Source organism: Python bivittatus, unplaced genomic scaffold (genome assembly GCF_059951505.1).
Source record: "Python bivittatus isolate LINGU-HERP-01145 unplaced genomic scaffold, Pbiv_v1 ctg000480_np1212, whole genome shotgun sequence".
Lineage (NCBI taxonomy): Eukaryota > Metazoa > Chordata > Lepidosauria > Squamata > Pythonidae > Python > Python bivittatus.
In genome coordinates this window covers 105,261,343-105,280,692 of record NW_028277075.1, presented here as the reverse complement: position 1 = coordinate 105,280,692, position 19,350 = coordinate 105,261,343, and the positions used below count along the sequence as shown (strand labels likewise).

Sequence of the window (19,350 nt, the reverse complement as noted above, 5' to 3'; positions counted from 1 at the left end):
ATTTAAAAATTATTTCAAAAGATAATGCTTCCAACCAAACAGAACTTCCATGGTGCTAAATGTAGCCATAGCAGAGTGCAAATCACAAGAGGCCAGAGGAGCCCTGAACTCTTTATCTTTTGTGACATTCTTCTTTAAGACTTCTTTAAGACCATGGGGAAAAGGCAAGATTTGGTCAAAACTGAGGAAAACTAGTGGGTGGAATTTATACATTTTGATAAGGTCTCACTTTGTTATTGTTCACATATTCCTCCTCAGTTTTTCTATAAAAATACATATTCAGATAGTTATTGGATATTGGCTGTGCCTCTCAGACAGATATGCAGAAAAAATAAAGTAGAACTCTGCTCAAACATTATCCTTTGACTTAGTTGTGCACGTGTGTGTATACATACATACATACATACATACATACATAGTCACACTATTTCTTTTCAGGGTAATCAGTATTATACAGAGCAAGAAAAGGAATAAGAAACAATAAGCCAAAGGATTTAAAATCATGAGAGAGAAAAAAGAGAAGAAAATATAGCTAAAGCTAACCAGGGGTACACAATACTTCTCTAGCCTTCTATCTTTGCATAGCATCCTTGCTTCTACATTCAGACATGGATTCATACTTTGCCATTTCTTCTTTAAACTTCTCCCTTCTTTCTTTTTGAGGATCTCATCAACTTCCTCCAACCATGTCTTTCTGGTTTCCCCCTTCCTCTTGACCCATTCTTCCTTTCTTCATATATTAGTTTTGAAATTTGATGCTTATTCATTCTCCCTATGTGACTAAACTCACTCAATGTACTTCTTTTGTGATGGTCATTTGTTTTTATATTCAATCCAATTTCATTAAGCACCATTCATCATGACCCTAAATCGTCTAAGTCTCCTAAACTAAATGGAGTTCTTAAATACTCGATTCCCGCTATATTCAACTTACTTATATACAGTATTTCCACTGACACAGCCAACTCTCACTTCACGTAAGAAAGGGGGTAGATGTATGCTCATTACCATAGCCATTTTAATTTCGTTTAATGTGCATACATTTCTTGCACCAGACTACATACTGCAAACTATCTTTCTACTATTATTTGCATCTTAAACATTATCCTTCCATTTCCCCATCTGTGGTAATCATTCTACCAAGGGACAAAAATTGAACTATTTGCTCTATTTTTTGACAATTCATGTGTAACCTGCAATCATTCACTCTATTTTCTCTGACAAATACAACCACCTTTTTATATATTATTGTCAGATCTATACTCTTCATTCTGTCATACTATTTGCGGCAAATCATTCTAGTTCTCAGCTAACAACATGACATTGTCTGCATGCAAAAATACGTATTTACTCATGTCCCTGAATAGCATACCTCCCTAATACATGTCTCCAACTAACCCACCATAAGTAGTCCTTATACATCCATCCATTAAAGAATCAAGGAGACATCAACATCCCTGTCTTACTCCCTGTTCCGTGTTCAACCATTTGCTATTACATTCCATTTATTCTCACCCCTGCTTTACTTCCATATCATACCATTCTTATCACATTCAGCAAACAGTACTCAGTTCAATAATCATGCAAAACATTCCATAATTTAAGCCTATAGACTTTATCTCATGTTTCCTCTAAATCAACAGATGTAAAAAACAAACAAACTTTCTCACATTTATACATTACTCACTGACCTGCTGAAGATTAGACCTGGTCTTTTAACCCCTGCCTAGCATAAAAGCCACAATACACTTTCCAAATTTTGCTTACTGTCATCTCTAATAGAATTTCAATCAGAATTTTGCCAAATATCTTCCCAAGCACATTCAATAAGCTTATCTTCCTGGTAGTTTTTGCATTCACTATTTCTTCTTTTCCTTTTATTCTCCTATACATCTCTAAAATACTGCTTCTAGTATCCCCTCACTTTACTTTCATCCCAATCCCTTAACTCCTTTTAATTTTATTTCCATTCACTCTGCAAAAGGCTTGTTTACTGCCTTTTATCCACTTCCAAAACATTTTTTTATTTCCATCAAAATTGCTGTGAGAATTATTCTCACACATTCAGTAAGAAACATGTTAGCAAATCTGACAGTTGCAAAAACAAAGGACAGATGGAAACAGGCCAGCCTACTCAAAAGTGGGGTCCAAGTACCTTCACTATTATTTATTGGAAGTTCTTGGATTTCTTGTGAGCTTGAAAAAGTCTGGTCTGTGGGATGAAGCTTGATAATTGCCCTGCATTTTATCTTCCTCTTTTAATCTTACCTGGTCCTTGTTCTCTTTGACTATATCCTTTGCAAGCTATCTTCTTCTCTTTAGACATTTTACACAATATCTTCCTTTCATCCTCATTTTTGTACATTCTCTCTATGTACCTCTAGCATCTTAGACTTAGAAGTATTCACATACAAGCACTGAGCAATCTTTTCTTGGCACTCTCTCTATCCCCCTGGTATGCCCAAAGAAACATATTTAAATAGTAAGATATCTTAAAAGTGTTATCATGAATATCTAGAGTCTTGGTTTTGATACAAATGAGGAAAATAAATCATGAACACCCTCTAGTTTATTTATAATCTCTCTGTTGATAATCAACCACCTACCTCCCAAAGTTCATTATTATGAGCATTGTACCAATCCTGTCTTGGAAAACATAAATAAAAGTTTTGACAGTACATGGAAACTTTTATTCAGTTAATATTCAATTCCTGTAAAAAGAATGTTTCCACCAGAAGTGGGAAATGTTCAGCCTACAATTCTGTATTTATTGGAGTATTCCATATGCGTCAGCAGGATTTTGCTATTTCCCCCTAAGGATACAGCAAAGTAATATCTGTATGTCCTTTTGGGGACAAAGCAACTTAAAATTTTCCAGCTGAACACTCTGTTCAAGGAATACAGATGTTTGGTACAATCTTATATATCTCAACTGGTTATATCCAGCAGAGGCTCTCTACTGACAGAAGGCTACTTTATCCAGTGGAGAATTCCAGTGATAGAAAAGAGAGGCAGCTACGCTGAAAATAAACACTAAAAACAGGTCTATTGTGATTCCTTTTGCCTACTCTCACTCCTATCTAATGTCTGTCAGTTACTGGTATTAGAATTATCTATGATTATAAGCTAGTAGCAAAGTGTGTGTGTGTGTGTGTGTGTGTGTGTGTGTGTGCTTATATGTATTCCTCAAGCCAATACTTGAGATTTTTTTGTTTACTGTGTTATTGTACCTAATCAATTCAATTCACTCAGAACATTTGCAGTTTAAAGCTTCAGCATAAATATTCTCACTGTATTTTGAAAGGAGCAAGTAAGAAGGAATTAAAACTTTATACAAAACAAGGGATGAGAAGGAGGGGACACCTTTCCTTTTCTTCGAATGTTAAAAAAAAACAATAACTGGGAGGTGAGTCTGGAGCTATGGGGTTTATTTGGAGGCAGATCCAAGTACTTTCTGATTTGTATAATTTCACAGCAAAACTAACCATAATGTTTCTGTGTCATCTAGCACAATTAAACATCCTTAAATCTATGCCATACTTCCAGGAATGAATCTTCATTAGCATCAGATTTTACATTGCATGTGTTAGGCCTCAAATCTTACAATTTTATCGTGACTTACTGGGAGTGAAACATGAAATGATAATTAGATATGTATTATTTCATCGAACTAGTTTTTTTTCTGGTTTTGCCACTCGAGCCTAGGCCCTGTCTTAATTTTTTTTTTTTTGGTCTAAATAAATTGATTTTTCACTCCCTCCCTAGGACTTGCACAGTCAACATTCTGTTGCTGATCAATTTCTCTGAAGACATACAAGGCTTTGGAGCATCTGAATCACACAATGGTCCAGGAGGGCTCTCAGGTAAGAGATTTCAGTGCAACATTAGCCTTATCCAGGCATCCATTCTCCTGAATGTGTGAGAATACAATATGCACTGGGGGGGGGGAGGTGTCCCAACATCTTTACATATAAAACCACATTCCATCTACACTTGACTTTCGTACATTTAACTCATCAAAAATAAAACACAATCAAAATTTAACAAGAAATAATATGAAACCAATATAACCAAGCCCAATCACACACACAGCTGAAGCTAGGGGTAACAAGCCCTCATTCTCATAGCAGAACGGGCTGAATTCCCATTGACAAAAATGAGGCCTGCGTGACTCTACAAAAGGCTACTGGGGTAACTTCCAGATCATCATAATAGGTGATGTCAACAAAAGGGGTATTGCCTAAAATTTCCACACTGTAAGTGTGTGTGGGGGTTTAAGTATGGGAGTGGGAGGCCTCTGGGAAGTCGAAGGCTGATATTCTCATCCTGCACCCTCTCCCCAAATTGTTTTTTAGCCCATATGTTGGCTCCTTGGAGAGGATTACGGGTGAGAATGAAAGCAGAGGGGTCTCTGGGAGACAGAGGAACCTTCCCAAATGGCCTGAAACTACAGCCCCAAACTTTGGGTATTTTGTCTCTAAATTTCAGGGGTGCAATCTCACAACATTAGGGACCATAAATGAGGTGCTGGGGGCCCTATGTTGCATGTGTGTTGCTCATCACAAATATGCTTAGTGGTCCCTTCACTGGGGAGCTGAGCAGGCAAGGCTGAGGTGCACAGTTATGACAGGCAGGGAGGGCATACACTTCTATCCCTCCACACACTGAACACCTGATAAATATGTCAATATGAAAAAGCAAAAAAAAAAAGGCAGTATGAAACAGAACTAGCTCTATAAAAGTGTTCAAGTAGATTCTGATTTTTTTTTAATTAACTTGACAGTTGAGAATACAGAGGGAGAGAATTTCATTTTGTCTACCTTTTTATTCACACTTCCCAAATTATTATGCTGTTCTCAAGGGAAAAAATGCATACAAAAATATAGGTACTATGAAAAAATTCATACAAAATCCATATTTTAAGAAAACAGCCATATCAGAATACGTGCAATGATTCAAGTGAAGTTAAAAAAATTATAATGAAGTGAAAAGGTGATGATTTATGCTTAGCCCAATAAGGATTCCACTTTCTGTCCTGAATGCCCCTCCCATCTGTTCTTTAGGATCCCCAAACCTATACAGTAGATTGGAGGGACACACAGGAAATTACACACTGAACTGGAATATAATCCATCATCTCTGCCCAACCCATATGTCCATTTTGTAATCATTTCGGTGTATTATAGGGATGGAAGTCATTGGAGAAGGAGGAAACCCAAGATGAGCCTCAGCCTAGTCTCTAGCCTTTCTGAGACATTGGGGCTGGGAACTTAAAAACTAGAGATCAATCATTTCCCTGTGAAATGGAGGGCCCAGATGCTGACTTCCATTAGTCTGCATTTACAATAACAGAGGTACAGGTGTATTTAAGAAACAATATTCCTCATGAATAATTGCTTACTTCTGGACTGGGCCATAGGCACTTGTGGTCAAGTCCCAGTGGCTATTTCAGTTCCAAACCTTATATGCGGGAAGCAACATCTCTTGCCTGCCTTTTTATTATCTCAGAATCTGTATCCCTGCACCGGAAACTCCCACTCTGATAACTGAACTGCCTTTGGACCCTGCTCTTGGGATTTCATTCTGTCTTATTTGCGGGGTATACCTGAACTCTTGGCATAATCTTAGATTCTCTTCCTGAAAACCGTCTTGGGTCTCACTTGGCTTTTGGACCATCTGTGCATGTATTTAGCATTATGTAACAGCCCAGCTGTGAATCTCCACCTTCCCCAGTTCAGCTGCCATGCTCTGGAAAGGATATTGTGCTTCATTCAATGGGCTACTGAATTTGAAAAATACTTGGTTGTAAATGTTACATATGACTTACATATTTACCTGGGCATGTAGCACATTCTAAATAATTGCATAGAAATAAAAAAAGTATATTTTTATGTGTTGCTGTAGGCAGCACATTGAACTGAAGCAGTGGAATAAGCTTGGGAAAATACTTAAGTAAAAACCCACAATATCCTACTAATAGATGTGCAATGAGTCATCTTTAATATGTAAATTGTGATTATGTTTTTCAAGCATTTGATTTCTATGCCTCATAAGAACAAATACTATCTTCAGCTTAATGAGGGCTGTTTGTTATTATAAATGCAACCACTGAAAACAGGGTATGGTAGATACAAACCCAAAATATGAAATGATTCTGTTTTCTTCCCCCACAGTAAACCCATTCAGTCTCTCAGACCTATACTAACAATATCTGAATTACTCAGCTGTAAATTCCAAAAAGAGATGATGCCATCATCAACACAGCCCAGCCTATAACAAGGGCTTTGCCAAGGCAATAGAGGTGCTCTCCTGCCTTAATAATTTCCTATTTTAAGTACTGTAATCATATTACTTCTTTTTCCCCCTCTCCTTTATAATTTAAACCTGGAAAAATAACAGAATGTGACAAAAGAACTATTGGGAAAAGGTTAAAAGAGGTAGCTGCACTCAAATTGCACATACAGAAATATTCAACCTTCATCCTATAAAGTATGTGCACCTAGAAATATAGTTTAATTCAAATGGAAAAAGAGAGGGTGAAAGAAACCAGAGACCACGTGCGTTTTTCTTGTTGCTGAAATGTCATTATTTCTTTTAAGCCTCCCTCCAGTTTTCAAATCCTGTCTAGCTCACTTTGAAACTAGGCCCCTGTGTCACAAAATTTTCTTAATATGGAAGACACTTTTAAGTTCATCAGTGCAAAGCTGTCATGCTATTCAAGGACGTAGATACAAGGGCAGGTTAAGAATACTGACCAAGCTATCATGCTCATCATCTAAGAACTCCAGCTGAAGGAGAAGGGCACATTGTGAGAACACTGTTCATGACTGAACAGTGCTGATTATTAAAATTTTCAGGAATCAATTTAATTGTTTCATTTAGAGCCCCAAGAAAGAGGGAAAAGCAAAAGTCCCATCAAAAATTGTATGGATGAGATATACTCCACTTGCTGGCTCTTTTCAGAGCATTTGGTCTATCATCCCTAGGCCACAGGCCACATGCGCTTCTTAGAGGCCCTTGCTTCAGCTTGTTACAGGTTCCCAAGCTTCTAACCCGCTTGTGCAATTCTACCACTCAGTTGTTGAGCAGACTAGAGGGGAACAATGATGGGGAGGAGTTGCATGATAATTTCCCTTCCCAGCACATAATATAGATTACACATAGCCTGCCAAAAAGCATTGATATGGCATATTGGCAGGCTAATCTTAGTGTCAGGCACAAAGGCAGCTGGGTGACCTTGGGCCAGTCCTTCTCTCACACCGGTAGGAAGAAGGCAACAGCAAACCACTTCCAAAATCTGGCCAAGAAAACTGTAGGGAGCTGTCCAGGCAGTTACCAGGAGTCAGTGCAGGGGAGGGAGGGAGGGAGGGAGGAAGGAAGGAAGGAAGGAAGGAAGGAAGGAAGGAAGGAAGGAAGGAAGGAAGGAAGGAAGGAAGGAAGGAAGGAAGGAAGGAAGGAAATTGGTGTGCAATGTATTGTCGAAGGCTTTCACGGCCGGAATACGATGGCTGGTGTGGGTCTTCTGGGCTGTGTGGCCATGTTCTGGAAGTTTTGTTTCCTAACGTTTCGCCAGCATCTGTGACCGGCATCTTCAGAGGGCAGGAGCACAGACAGGAGCAGTTCTCTCTGTGCCCAGGATGATGTGACCCTGTTGTGGATATTTATAGAGATCAGTGAGGGTGCCTGAAGGGGGGGGGGCCTTTGGTGTGCCTTCCTCCCCAGCTAAATCACAGTTTTCAACATGCATAGTTATTTTGCATATTGGCCAGGTAAGACTGGAATGGAGATGGAGACGCATGGAGAAAGTAATCCGTTCCTCCACCACAGAATTGTGCTCTTTTAGCTTTTGTGGCTGGAGATTACAATTTAAACGGGGAGGAGAACAGAGGGAAAATCATTAAGCTCCACTGTTCTCACCCATCTGCTCCTATCTCACTTATGTGGGTAAAGTGCCAATGAGGAAGAAAAAAAATATCTAGTAGCTATTAAATCTTCTCTCTGCGCAATGAGATAGAGATCTATATGTCAGTGTGTCTATAAAAGAGAGAAAGGGGGGCATGGGAAGGGGAATTCAAATCCAGTCATCTCTTTAAGTACCTAACCTAAAGTGCCTTACCCTATAAGCAACTATAGCTGCTTGTGGAGCCAAAAGATCCAGTGACAAGGACCAAAATCATGTTCTTCCTTGGATATGTTATTCAACTTAAGTTAAATATTAAATATAAATTATTAAATTTAATTGAAACGTAGATTTCATCTCAAGGTGAAAAAGCCCTTGGATTTGTCACAAGTTTCCACCAGTCTCTCTCTATCTGTTGATGCACATAAAATTGATAGACACTGATATTTCCATGGGAATGTAACTCATATACATACAGTAATGGAAAAGTTTTTAGGCTGTTTTCCCATTCTGAATAAGTTATCTTTCATGAGCATGTTCACTCGAAGAAAAATATTAGGAAGGAATTTATTGGATTTTAATCTAATAAAAGTTACTTTTCCCAAATTCAGAGAAATCTATATTCTTTTTATTTGTAATAACATAAATCAAAGCAGTTAGGGTGTTTCCACTTGTTCTTGCCTTCTGTTATTATTCCTAGCCTGGCTGGACTTTTAGTTATAGTCTCCAGCTTAGTTAATGAACAGTTTTAAAAAATGCATTATTTTAATTGGTGAGTGGATTATTTTCTCTGAAATACAGATGATGAATTATTTTGGTCACATAATCAGCCAGATGTTTAGATTGGATTTGGCATTTTTATCCACCCATTGAGTCCTTCCCAAGGACCTGAGATAGGCAGATGTTGTTGTCTGATGGTGTTAAAGGTATCATTGCAGGATGTAAGCTGTTCCAAGTAAAGCTGCCTTTTGCAATTATTATTATTATTATTATTATTATTATTATTATTATTATTATTATTATTTGCAACAGTTTTCAGGAGTCAAGTTCTTATACTCTGTGACACCCTGCTGTAACTAAATTCTCTATCTCCTCAGTCGTAAACAGGCTTTATTTAGAAATAAATTCTATGAATCTCATATCACATGACTATGAGCTGTGGTTGAGCTAAATTATTGAAAATAACCCTACATGTTTGTAAGTTTTGACAGCAGTTTGCATCAAGTGTGTTTCACATTCTGCTTCTCCTCTCCAAGCAAGGAGAAAAAACATCCATCAAGGACATCTCAAGTAATTGTCATTGTACCACTCATAAGGAGTGAAGAACAGGAATATAACTCCCAGGGTAGATTAAAATTACAAAGCAACTTTGAACTTGTGAACCTCCATAATGCAGTCAAGCTCATTGCCAGAATTCTTCAAAAGGTGCCACAAGAGAACATGAAAATTAAAGTACAAAATACTTTGTGTGGAAAGTAAAATAAACACAGTTTGGGCTTCTGTCCAATTCTGCTCTCTGCCAGAAATTGAATGTTTCCATTAATGCAGTCCAGAGAAAAACAATATGTTTTCTCGAAAACTTTTTTTCCTGCATCAACAAAGATTACCAGCACCACCCCTCAGAAATGTCCAAATCAACAGAAGCCATATAAAGTTTCCTTATGTGGCTGTGGGATTAGACAATTCATCCTTGAACATCTAAAAGGTTTGGCATAGTGATTAAGGCACTGAACTAGAAGCTGGGAGACACGGGGGGGGGGGGGGGTTAGACTTGTTTTATCCCGCCTTTTATTATTTCTAGTTCACTTGCAGCTATGGAAGCCCACTGGGCAAATGTGGGCTACTCCCTCTAAGCCCAACCCACGCCACAGGTGGGTGTTGTTGTGGGAAAATAGGAGGAAGAAGTATTATTTATGCCACCTGAAATTGTACAACATAAATCTAGTAAACATAAATAAATGAATATCCAGCCACTGCCCATCATTTGCCCTCAGAATTCTACAGTATAAGATTGAATTGGATAAATTGGATAAATTGGATAAAATTGTATTTTTTGTTGCCAAATAAACACATTATCTTCTTCCAGTACAATGTTGTATAGTAAAAGTCTTTAATTCCTACACAGATATACGCTACGCCACAGCTATAGAAGACATCTGCCTCTAGGGCAAGGATGGAGGACATTTTGTGACCAAGGGCTGCGTTTAATATTTGGTGTGCTAACCAAATGTTAACATTTCAGAGACTGCAGTGGACAGAATTATATAAAAAGAGGGCAGAGCCACATCATACAGATTGGGAAAACCAGGATTTTCTGGATTTTTCCTTCTCAGTTGCTTTGGGAAGATGAGCATAAAGCTATCATCATCATCATCATCAAAAACTAGGTTAAGCCTGTCTTTTGGGCTTACACTACAATCTTCGTGTATTTCTACTTTCTGATGAAGGGAAAGCAAATGTTTCCAAACAGTATAGTTGGTGGATGCTCTAGGGAGCCACCCAATAGAACTTTGGGCACCACATAAGTCCTTAGGGACTTGCATGCAAATCTACATTTTCACTTCAGGGAGGGAGAGGAACAAACAAACAAACAAAAGTGCAACATGTAATAATATAGCCCTTTTCACAAACTAGTGGCACCAGGTTGGAAAGAGAAATATAGACTACATAGATTTCCATGGTATGAGCATGAGGCTTTGTGGCCTCAGGTGCCCATGCTTAATGTGTAGACCTTGGAGATGGGAGATGCCCTTTCAACACATGGGTCTTCTTCATGTGATGAACACATAAGGAGGAAAGGAATTAGAAAAGTAGTGCTTACATTGGCCCTACCAAGGCTATGAGGATTCTGAACAAGATGATCTCTGAGGGCCTCCTCTCCATGTGCTTCTCTGAGCCTTGTCTTTCTTACCCAGCCCTCATGTTTTCACATTCCTCATCTACCTACCCTTTGTTCTTTTCAATCCTGAGATAAATTGGTGGCTGGGTTGACAAATAAGCTCTTTTTAGTGAGAACTAGAAATCTCATTCTCTCATTTTTCTTCAGAAGTATGAGACAGTCTGGACCCAGATTTATAACAGGGGTTAGGGTTAGGGAATAGCACCCATTCAAGATTAGATCTTAATCTTATGAGAAATAACTATATAGACTTAGAGGCCATCTAGGATCAGGCATCTGTATGTCATGTTCTACTTTTCGTTCTCTCTAATTCTCCCACAGATACATATAGAAACAAAAACAGATCTATCTGTATTTTTTGACAAAATTATTTAACATCTGAGTCTATTACAATTTGCTTATTTAAGACTAAGATAGCAATAGTGTTTCACATATTTAAATATATTCTCAATCCTTTTAGAGAACAATTCACTGATGGAAGAATCTAGCAGGATGGTGCCATATATGATTAGCATAACAGACTCTCAGAGTAAACTATTTTAAGATCCATTTGACTATAGTTAGATTATCAGCTCAAGCCAAATGTTTGCTTTTAGGTAAACTGACACATATGGCTTTTGAAAAGACAATGCAGTTACAAAATTTCTTGCACAAATCCAGTAATTGGAATATTCCTTCAAGATAATTTATTCAAGAGATCATTGTGGCAAATTATGTGCATTTAGTGATAAGATTTTGTGAGGGGTGAGCTTATACAACACTTACAATATAAAAATTGAGAGCCAGTTTGGTGTGATGATTAAAGCACCAAGCTAGAAAGCGGGAGGCCGTGAGTTCTAATCCTGCCTTAGGTATGAAGCCAGCTGGGCAGCCTTGGGCCAGTCCCTCTCTCTCAGCCCTAGGAAGGAGGCAATGGCAAACCATGTCTGAAAATCTTGCCAAGAAAACTGCAGGGACTAGTTCAGGCAATCACCAGGAGTCAGCACTGATTTGAAGGCACAAAGAAAGAAAAAATTACACATACCCAGAAGCAAAACATAATCAGATCTGTTATTTTCAGATTTCATTATTAATAAGATCATATTTACTTTTGCCCATCACCTATATTTTCTAAATGCTTGGAAACAAAACCTAGAATGGTGTTTCATCACCAGATTCACCTCTGGGAAAATGCTCTTTTTTTCCTCAAACAGATTCTCATGACTCAAACTCATCTTTTCCTAACTTGGTTGCTATGTGTTGGACTATACTTCCCATAATCCACAGGAAGGCTATGCAAGGATGCCCTGCCTGATCCACCTTGATTCGAATGTCCTACTATCCACTTCTGTAACTCTCAGGTTAGAGATAAACTGGCCAATTTTAATCATGCTCAGATAAGCTTTTAGGAATAGACTAGCAGTTGCAGACTATCTTTCAGCAACTGGAAAGGAACATGAGCTTTCAGACTTCAAAACTGAAGAGTGATTTAAAAATTTTCAAAGAGTTTTAAGGGGAAGATTCATGCTGTTGCTGCAGCAGCTCTGGTTTCTGTGGTTTCACCCCTGTGTGAAATGGCAGCATCTACACTAGCAACACCATTAAAAATACTCCCTTAAGTCTCCAAATTGAAGAAATTCCCTTTATTTACCAACGGTGAATTATGTAACAGCATTTTGTTTTCGCCCTGAAGTAGTGTCTCTCTTAGGAGATCACATGTTAGACTCTGCTGATTCTTTAGCTGTTCAAGTGATCCCAAAATACCTGCACCAGCTTTCCCAATCTGATACCTTCTGATACCCAGAAACACTGGGTTACACTTTCCATTATTCCAAATGGAGACAGGCAAAGCTGGCTGAAGGTGGTGGGGGTTCTACTCTAACACATCTGGAGAATGCCAGGTTGGAGAAGGCTGGTCAAAACTACTGATCTGGACAAGCCACATCTTGCCAGTTGCAAAACCACCATACTGGCTCCCAGTCTGTTCAAGCACAGTTCAAAACTTTGCTCTTAAGCTAAATACTCTGAGAATCTAAAGTAGTCCTTTCTCTTGGATGAATCTGACTGACTACTGACAACTGTTATGACCCTTCTCTAGGTTTCTCCAACATTTGAAGTGAAGTGAATGGCAGCTGAGAAAAGAACATTTTGTGTCATTTTGCCTTTTCTTTGAAATATTTGTCTCTGCAAATGGCTGATCCATATAAATGCTTAATATCAGGAAAAGACTTTTAGATATATCTGCCAAACCCTTTAAGGCTTGGTTGTATTGCTGCCAGTGGGATGTTTTACACTGCTTGGATATTTTGTTCTTTAGTGCTGCTTTTCAGTTTTATTACCACTGTAGTTTTATCATTTGTAATTGCAGCTGCTTTTCCTTTTGTAGACTGCTTAAATTCTGTTTTATGGTAATCAGCTTTGAACTGAAAAGTAGAATATTACAATTTCCAAAACAAAACAAAACATTACCAGACCTAATGATCCTGAAGGCAGTGGTCACTATGCTAGATGCAAATTCCTAAGTGTATCTGCAATCTACATTTAATGCAAAAATCCTGATACATGTATGGATTTTCCTAACTGAAATGGATTTCTCATTCATTTTACTGGAAACGGTCAGCTTGCAGACAGATTTCTCTGTAGCTGTGAATTAGCTTCATCCCTTAAATTACAATGAAATGGACATAAACAGCAGATTCATATCCACATTTAAAGGTGCAAAGATCACCTGAAGTGTGATTATCACACATCTATAATTTTTGAGAATTGTCATGTATTTTCTTACTCACTGTAGGTAAGCAATCTCAGCATTACTGATCAACCTTTTTTCTTTAAGTACTACATAGCACAAGGATGGGGAGCTACTGTCTCTGACTCAATCTTACCAAGACTGGTTGTGGGTATTTGGGACACCCAGATCTGGGGATATTCCATCTCTGACTTGGAACAGGTTGCACTTCCCTATTCAAGAGTGGTGTGCAATCTTCCTCAAAGAGCAGGTGGTAGCGGTTGCCAGGAAGGCCTTTGCACAGTTTCATTTGGTGTACCAGTTATGCTGTTTCCTAGATTGGTAAGCCGTTCAGACAGTCGCTCACACCTTGGTCACCTCATGGCTTGACTACTGCAACACACTCTATATAAGCCTGCCCTTGAAGACCACCTGGAAGCTTCAACTGGGCCAGAATGCAGCAGCACAGGCAATAATGGGCATGCCTTGATACATCCATGTAACACCTCTGCTTCGCAAGCTACATTGGTTGCCAGTTTGCTTCTGGGTGCAATTCAAGGTGCTGGTTGTTACCTATAAAGACCTACATGACATAGGGCCTGCTACCTGAAGGATCACCTGTCTCCCATAGTATCTGCCCAGCCGATTCAATCTGGCAGGATGTCTTCCGGGTTCCTTTGATTAAATAATGCTATCTGTCAGGATTCTGGAAGCATGCCTTCTCTGTAGCAGTGCCCACCCTCTGGAATGAGATTCCCCCCAAGATCCAGATGGCCCCCACTCTCCTGGTATTTTGAGGGGTCTTGAAGGCCTTTGGCGAGGGTTAGTGAAGCCCACTTTGGATTGTGTGGGTTTGTTTCTCCTTCGTTCCTGTCTGGTGTTTGTCATTTTTGCAATCTTTTATTTTTGTCTATTTGTTTTTCTTATTTTTAATGCTTTTACTTGTGAACTGCCCAGAGTCATTGGGAGTCGGGCAGCATACAAATTTTGATAATAATAATAATAATAACAACTTTGTTTCAGCAAAAAAACTATGCAGAGTTAGGACCATTTAGTATTTGAATGAGAGTCTACCAAGAAATCCTAGAGCTGCAGTTTAGACTAGGAAATCAAAAAACATTCCAGGAGAAAAGAGTGGCAACCCACTTCCATACTGTTGCCAAGAGAACTGTGTGGTTGTGTCCATCTAGAGTCATGCTCAGGTTGGGAGCCTTTTGCCTTAGTGCTGTTCAACTTGTCCTTATGAGATGGGGGAATAGATCTATTCAGGAATCATTTGTAATTTTATCATGCTCAAAAATATATACATATATACAATGACACAGGTACACCCACACCATTGGTCCTTGGCTAATCTGGCATTAAGGGGTTAAAGTCTTTGAAAAGGATGGAGAAAGAATAGCCTAACATGATTACTTTGAATGTCAGATGTTAAATGATGACAAGTATTTCATGATTAGAATGAAAGCTGCAGATACACTGTTCACCCAAAATAATCTGCTTCATGAAGGACTTAAAATTTTATCTCACTGCTGTTCTAAGATAGAGCAACAGCTCTGGAACTAGTTATGGGGTCTTTGGGACTTGGAAGAACAAATAAAAACAACGCTTTGAAACATAATAAGGCTCATTAACAATGCCTAGTCTGAGAAACAGACAAAGGCCAACTAGAGGATATAAAAAATAGGAAATGTCTGTAAAGAAGAGAAAGCTAAGCAAAAAGTGTGGAAGAAAACTTTTGGAAAGATGCAAAGAAGTACTAACTCCACTATAAATGAGGAGACGCTACTCTTTAATTCTTATTTCTAACATTTTAGTTTGAAGAGTGCAGAAAATCAATACAAAATGTCAAAATGTGTAGTGGTTGTTGAAATAGTACTTTGAAATACTCTTGTGAGGGGAAGAAAAACTGAAGTCATGATGACGCAACTAATTCTTTATATGCTACATAAACAAAATTGGTTGCCTACTTACTAAAACATGTTAAAATTGGCATTACTCACACAAATGAGTAATCCTACAGGAAATTCTGCTGAATGCTGGGTTCAGTAAGGGACAACTTGAGTTTTAATTACCTGCCAAAGTTTAAACACAAAGCTCTTGCAAGGGAAAAGTTTTAAAAGTTAAGAGAAAACAATTCAGTGTCTGTTATCATTACAAGCTTTTCACTCATAGTCTTTAGACCTTTCTTTATGCAGTGCTAATTGTAAAGCAGTAAGCTATTGGGTTATATTTGTCATAGCTGGACATACCTTTTTATTTTCAGCATGTCTATTTTTATAAAGATTGCAACTTGCTAATGGTCTTTAAATACATACTTGCAGGAAAGAGATAGGGGGATACATACTGATTTTGATTATCTTCCAACCATATTAGTCAAGGTGGCAAAATTAGGGGCAGTGATCTAACTGAAGAACAAGTAATAGATATGTAGCATCATATTAGATTAACAGTGAAAAACGTAACTAGTGACCAAATAACACCCACTAAACCCAAAAAATCCTGGTTATCACTATCCAATATTTTTTAAGACAGATCACAAACAAAACGTCATACAGATGGGCCAGCTATCATGGTGAATATCTAATCATATCCAAGCAAAAACCACAATGTACTATAAGAAAACTTAAAGAACTCAGTTCTCAAATAAAAACCATCTGTATAAAACTTCTGCCAATTGTCAGTCTTGCGTTCTAAAATTTACTCAAAACCAGCTAGTCTTCATAAATACTGTGGTCATGAACTGTACAAAAAGAAAACATTAGCAAAAATAAATGTTGTGAACTAAACTCAAACACTGCAGTTATTATTCACAGACAGGATTTGTTAAAAGGCACAATACTGAAGGCTTTTAACAAATCCTGTCTGTGGGATTTTAACAAATCCCCTCAGACTAATGTTTCTTCTAACAAAATGAGATCTGGTTTCAGAAGTCGTTTAATTCCACTTCCTATGGAAGTTGGAGTAAAATGGCTTTTTTCTGTCTTCAGCCCCAGCTGCTCAAAAAGCAGTAAATGTGACTGAATGCTGAACACCAATTCATACTTACTTCAGCTTCCAGAGTTATCCCACAGAGAACCTGCTCTGTTCACAGCAGCAGAGCTAGAAAATCAGGATAATAAAGCCAAACAAAGCTGCTCGCAGAAACAGTTCTGCAAAAAGACGCTTGATCCAAGTAGGACACGTATTACTTAGATTTCAAGCATTAAGAGGGACTTCCCCCCCTTCAATTCTAATTCAGAAGCCACTTACCTAGGATTTCTTCTTCTCCCTCAACACTGCTACTACTCTGACAACAGGATTCTATTTAAAATTCAGGGCAGGAATTTTGTACATAAAATACATGTGCAAAATTCATGCCCTGAGAGAAACACCTGATTTTTTTTACTGCTGACCCAAACACACAAACACCCAGAATTGTTACAAAGCGAATTACTTTTCATCCTGTCCACAACTAACCAGTAAGAGACAGAGAGCTGCAGCCTACCTGTGAAGGAAAGGCCTTGATAGTCCTCTCTTAAAAGTCCTCTCTTGCTTTCCTTTGTGAGACAAAGTTCCCAGTCCCCTGAATATACAGTCTAGTGGAGACCAGCTCCACTGAAACTCACCCCTCTCCTTCTCTGAAGCAAGTCACTAGAGACAGCTGGTTTTATTTTAGCCCTGCATGAGCACCATGGCACTTGGCACCTATTTTTAGGGGCTGAGGAGTGCAAGGCCGGTGCCTGAGTCAACTACTTGTTCTAGAAATCTGCTAGTAAAGACCATCTTATAGAGCCTTTTGTCATCTCTCTATGCTTGGCGTAACAGCACTTGTGCAGTCAATCAAGTGTTCACTGACCCAGCCTTCTCCTTGTGAGGTAGGTGTTTTTAGGGAAAAGAAACACAGACCACCCTAGTCATCACACCCATGGACCCCCCCACCCCCAACTAACACTCCTTCCCCTAGCTCTTCTCTGCATTCATTTGATTAATTCATGAGGCAAATATGAGAAACCTATTTCAAGGAAATGGAACACTGTGAGAAACCCAGAAAAGCTGAAGACGTTTAGCCAAATTTTTCAGTGCTCTTCAAAAGTGGAAAAGCGAGGTTTTAAAAAATAGGTGACAATTAAAGATTAACTATATGAAGTTGGGAGGAAAAGTTTGCTGAAGCTTAGGCCAAGAAGTGGGTTTTAGCATCAGACTCGTTGTTGGTATAGTATGTTCACTCATACTAGCAGGATACTCTTCACAATCTCCTGGTTCTGTCAGGCAATCTGGAAAGACTGATGACCCCAGCCAAAGCAGCAAAAAGGGCCCCCATTCCTTTGTCTGAATGAACTCTCCTGAGTGGGGGGGAGAGGGGTAATTCAATTTTAGTTTTGATATGAGTAATTTAGTTTTTCATAGGAATTCCACAGGCTGTCACCTATCATTAGGTTTCACCTGTAGCTAAGTTTAAAATGAATTGGGAACTACCTGATGATGTGAAACATCAGAAAAATATTGAGGGAAGACCTGCAACATTTTATCTCCCGATAGGAAAGCCAAGCTGCTTTTCCCCAAATAATTACCAGTGAAAGAGGGTGAGGGTGGGGAACTTATTTTATATTTGCTGAAATGAAAAAGTGTGTTCAAAACAACCAAAGGGAGGTGCAAATGACTGCAGGCTGCTGGGACTTTTTATCTTTCTGTAACACCTGAATCTCTCTCCTACCTTAATTCCTTTCCTGTTCAGTTACTGATACCCGTCCCTTCATCTTTGTTCCCCCACTTATCTTCCCTTCCTTTCCCAGTGCAGCTCTGCTTCGTTCCACCTACTGTACCTCTTGTTTATTTTCCTTCTGTGATGTTTCTGCTAGAAGGAACTGTGTGTGTGAACTGGCAAGTTTCTATGTAAGACAATGGTTCATAAGGATGAGAGAGAATGGTAGGTATATTTTATATAGAAGACTAATTGACTTTATAAATGGAATAACTTATATTTAGGCAATTAATTATAGTCAGTAGTTATTAATGTACAGTAATTAACCATAATTTTTGTCCTAGATTTTAAATTTCCAGAAGTAAGCTTCTAGCAGATTAGAAGCTATACTATACACACACACGCATGTCCAGATTCAGGCATGCTACGCAATACATTTATTGGAATAGGGAAATTGAGGATGGCTTCAGTTGGTGTTGGCCACCCAAGGTTGACAAAGTAGACTAATTCACAGGAATTTTGTCTGGATTCATAGGGTCTTTTTCTGTCTATCCTTTTGTTAGTGGGAAGGACTCATTTTTAATTCACAGTTGTCTTCCTTTTGGATGACTATATGAAGGAAAAGATGAACTATTATGTTAGAAGTAGGCATTCCTCATTTCCAATGTGAAACTTATTTTATACACCAATCTGCATGAATACCAAGTGTGCTATAAAAAGAAGAGCACTGATTCCAGGGCAGTTTTGAAAATTCAGTTTGTTTAATTTTAGAACCACTTCATTCATAACGTTTGTTCTTACACAGGGTTAAAAAAATACTACAAAATACTACAATGAATGTAGATCACACAAACATGGAAGCTGCTGCTTCCAAACACAGGGTATACAGTATATTACAAAAGAACACACTGCTACATTTTCACACATAAAAATGACAGGATGTGTCACCAGAAGTTTATGCTACTCACTTGTCAGCGTTTAGCTCAAAACAGGGCCTAGCTCTTCTTCAGTTGGGAGAAATTGAGGCAACTGCCTTGGTAGCAAACATGGTGTGTCATGAAAGGGCCAGAAATATATGGATGTGTTTATTAGCATTGTTTTTTCATTGCCAAGAGGGAATGTGCTTCAGAACTTTTTCTGACTCAAGTGCAAAAATAACT

General features: G+C 38.5%; 1 protein-coding gene across 2 annotated transcripts in view; it reads right to left on the bottom strand.

Annotated features, from left to right (window-relative positions):
- Positions 1 to 19,350, bottom strand: part of XIRP2 (xin actin binding repeat containing 2) — a 115,861-nt gene that overhangs the window by 75,935 nt on the left and 20,576 nt on the right. Inside the window, exon 1 of one of the 2 annotated variants that reach the window (XM_088146698.1) lies at positions 16,994 to 17,165. The exons of the other annotated variant lie outside the window; for it this stretch is intronic. The gene's annotated coding sequence lies outside the window, so the exon portion shown is untranslated. Of the gene's footprint in view, positions 1 to 16,993; positions 17,166 to 19,350 lie in introns of those variants that run through there. 2 annotated transcript variants of the gene reach the window in all.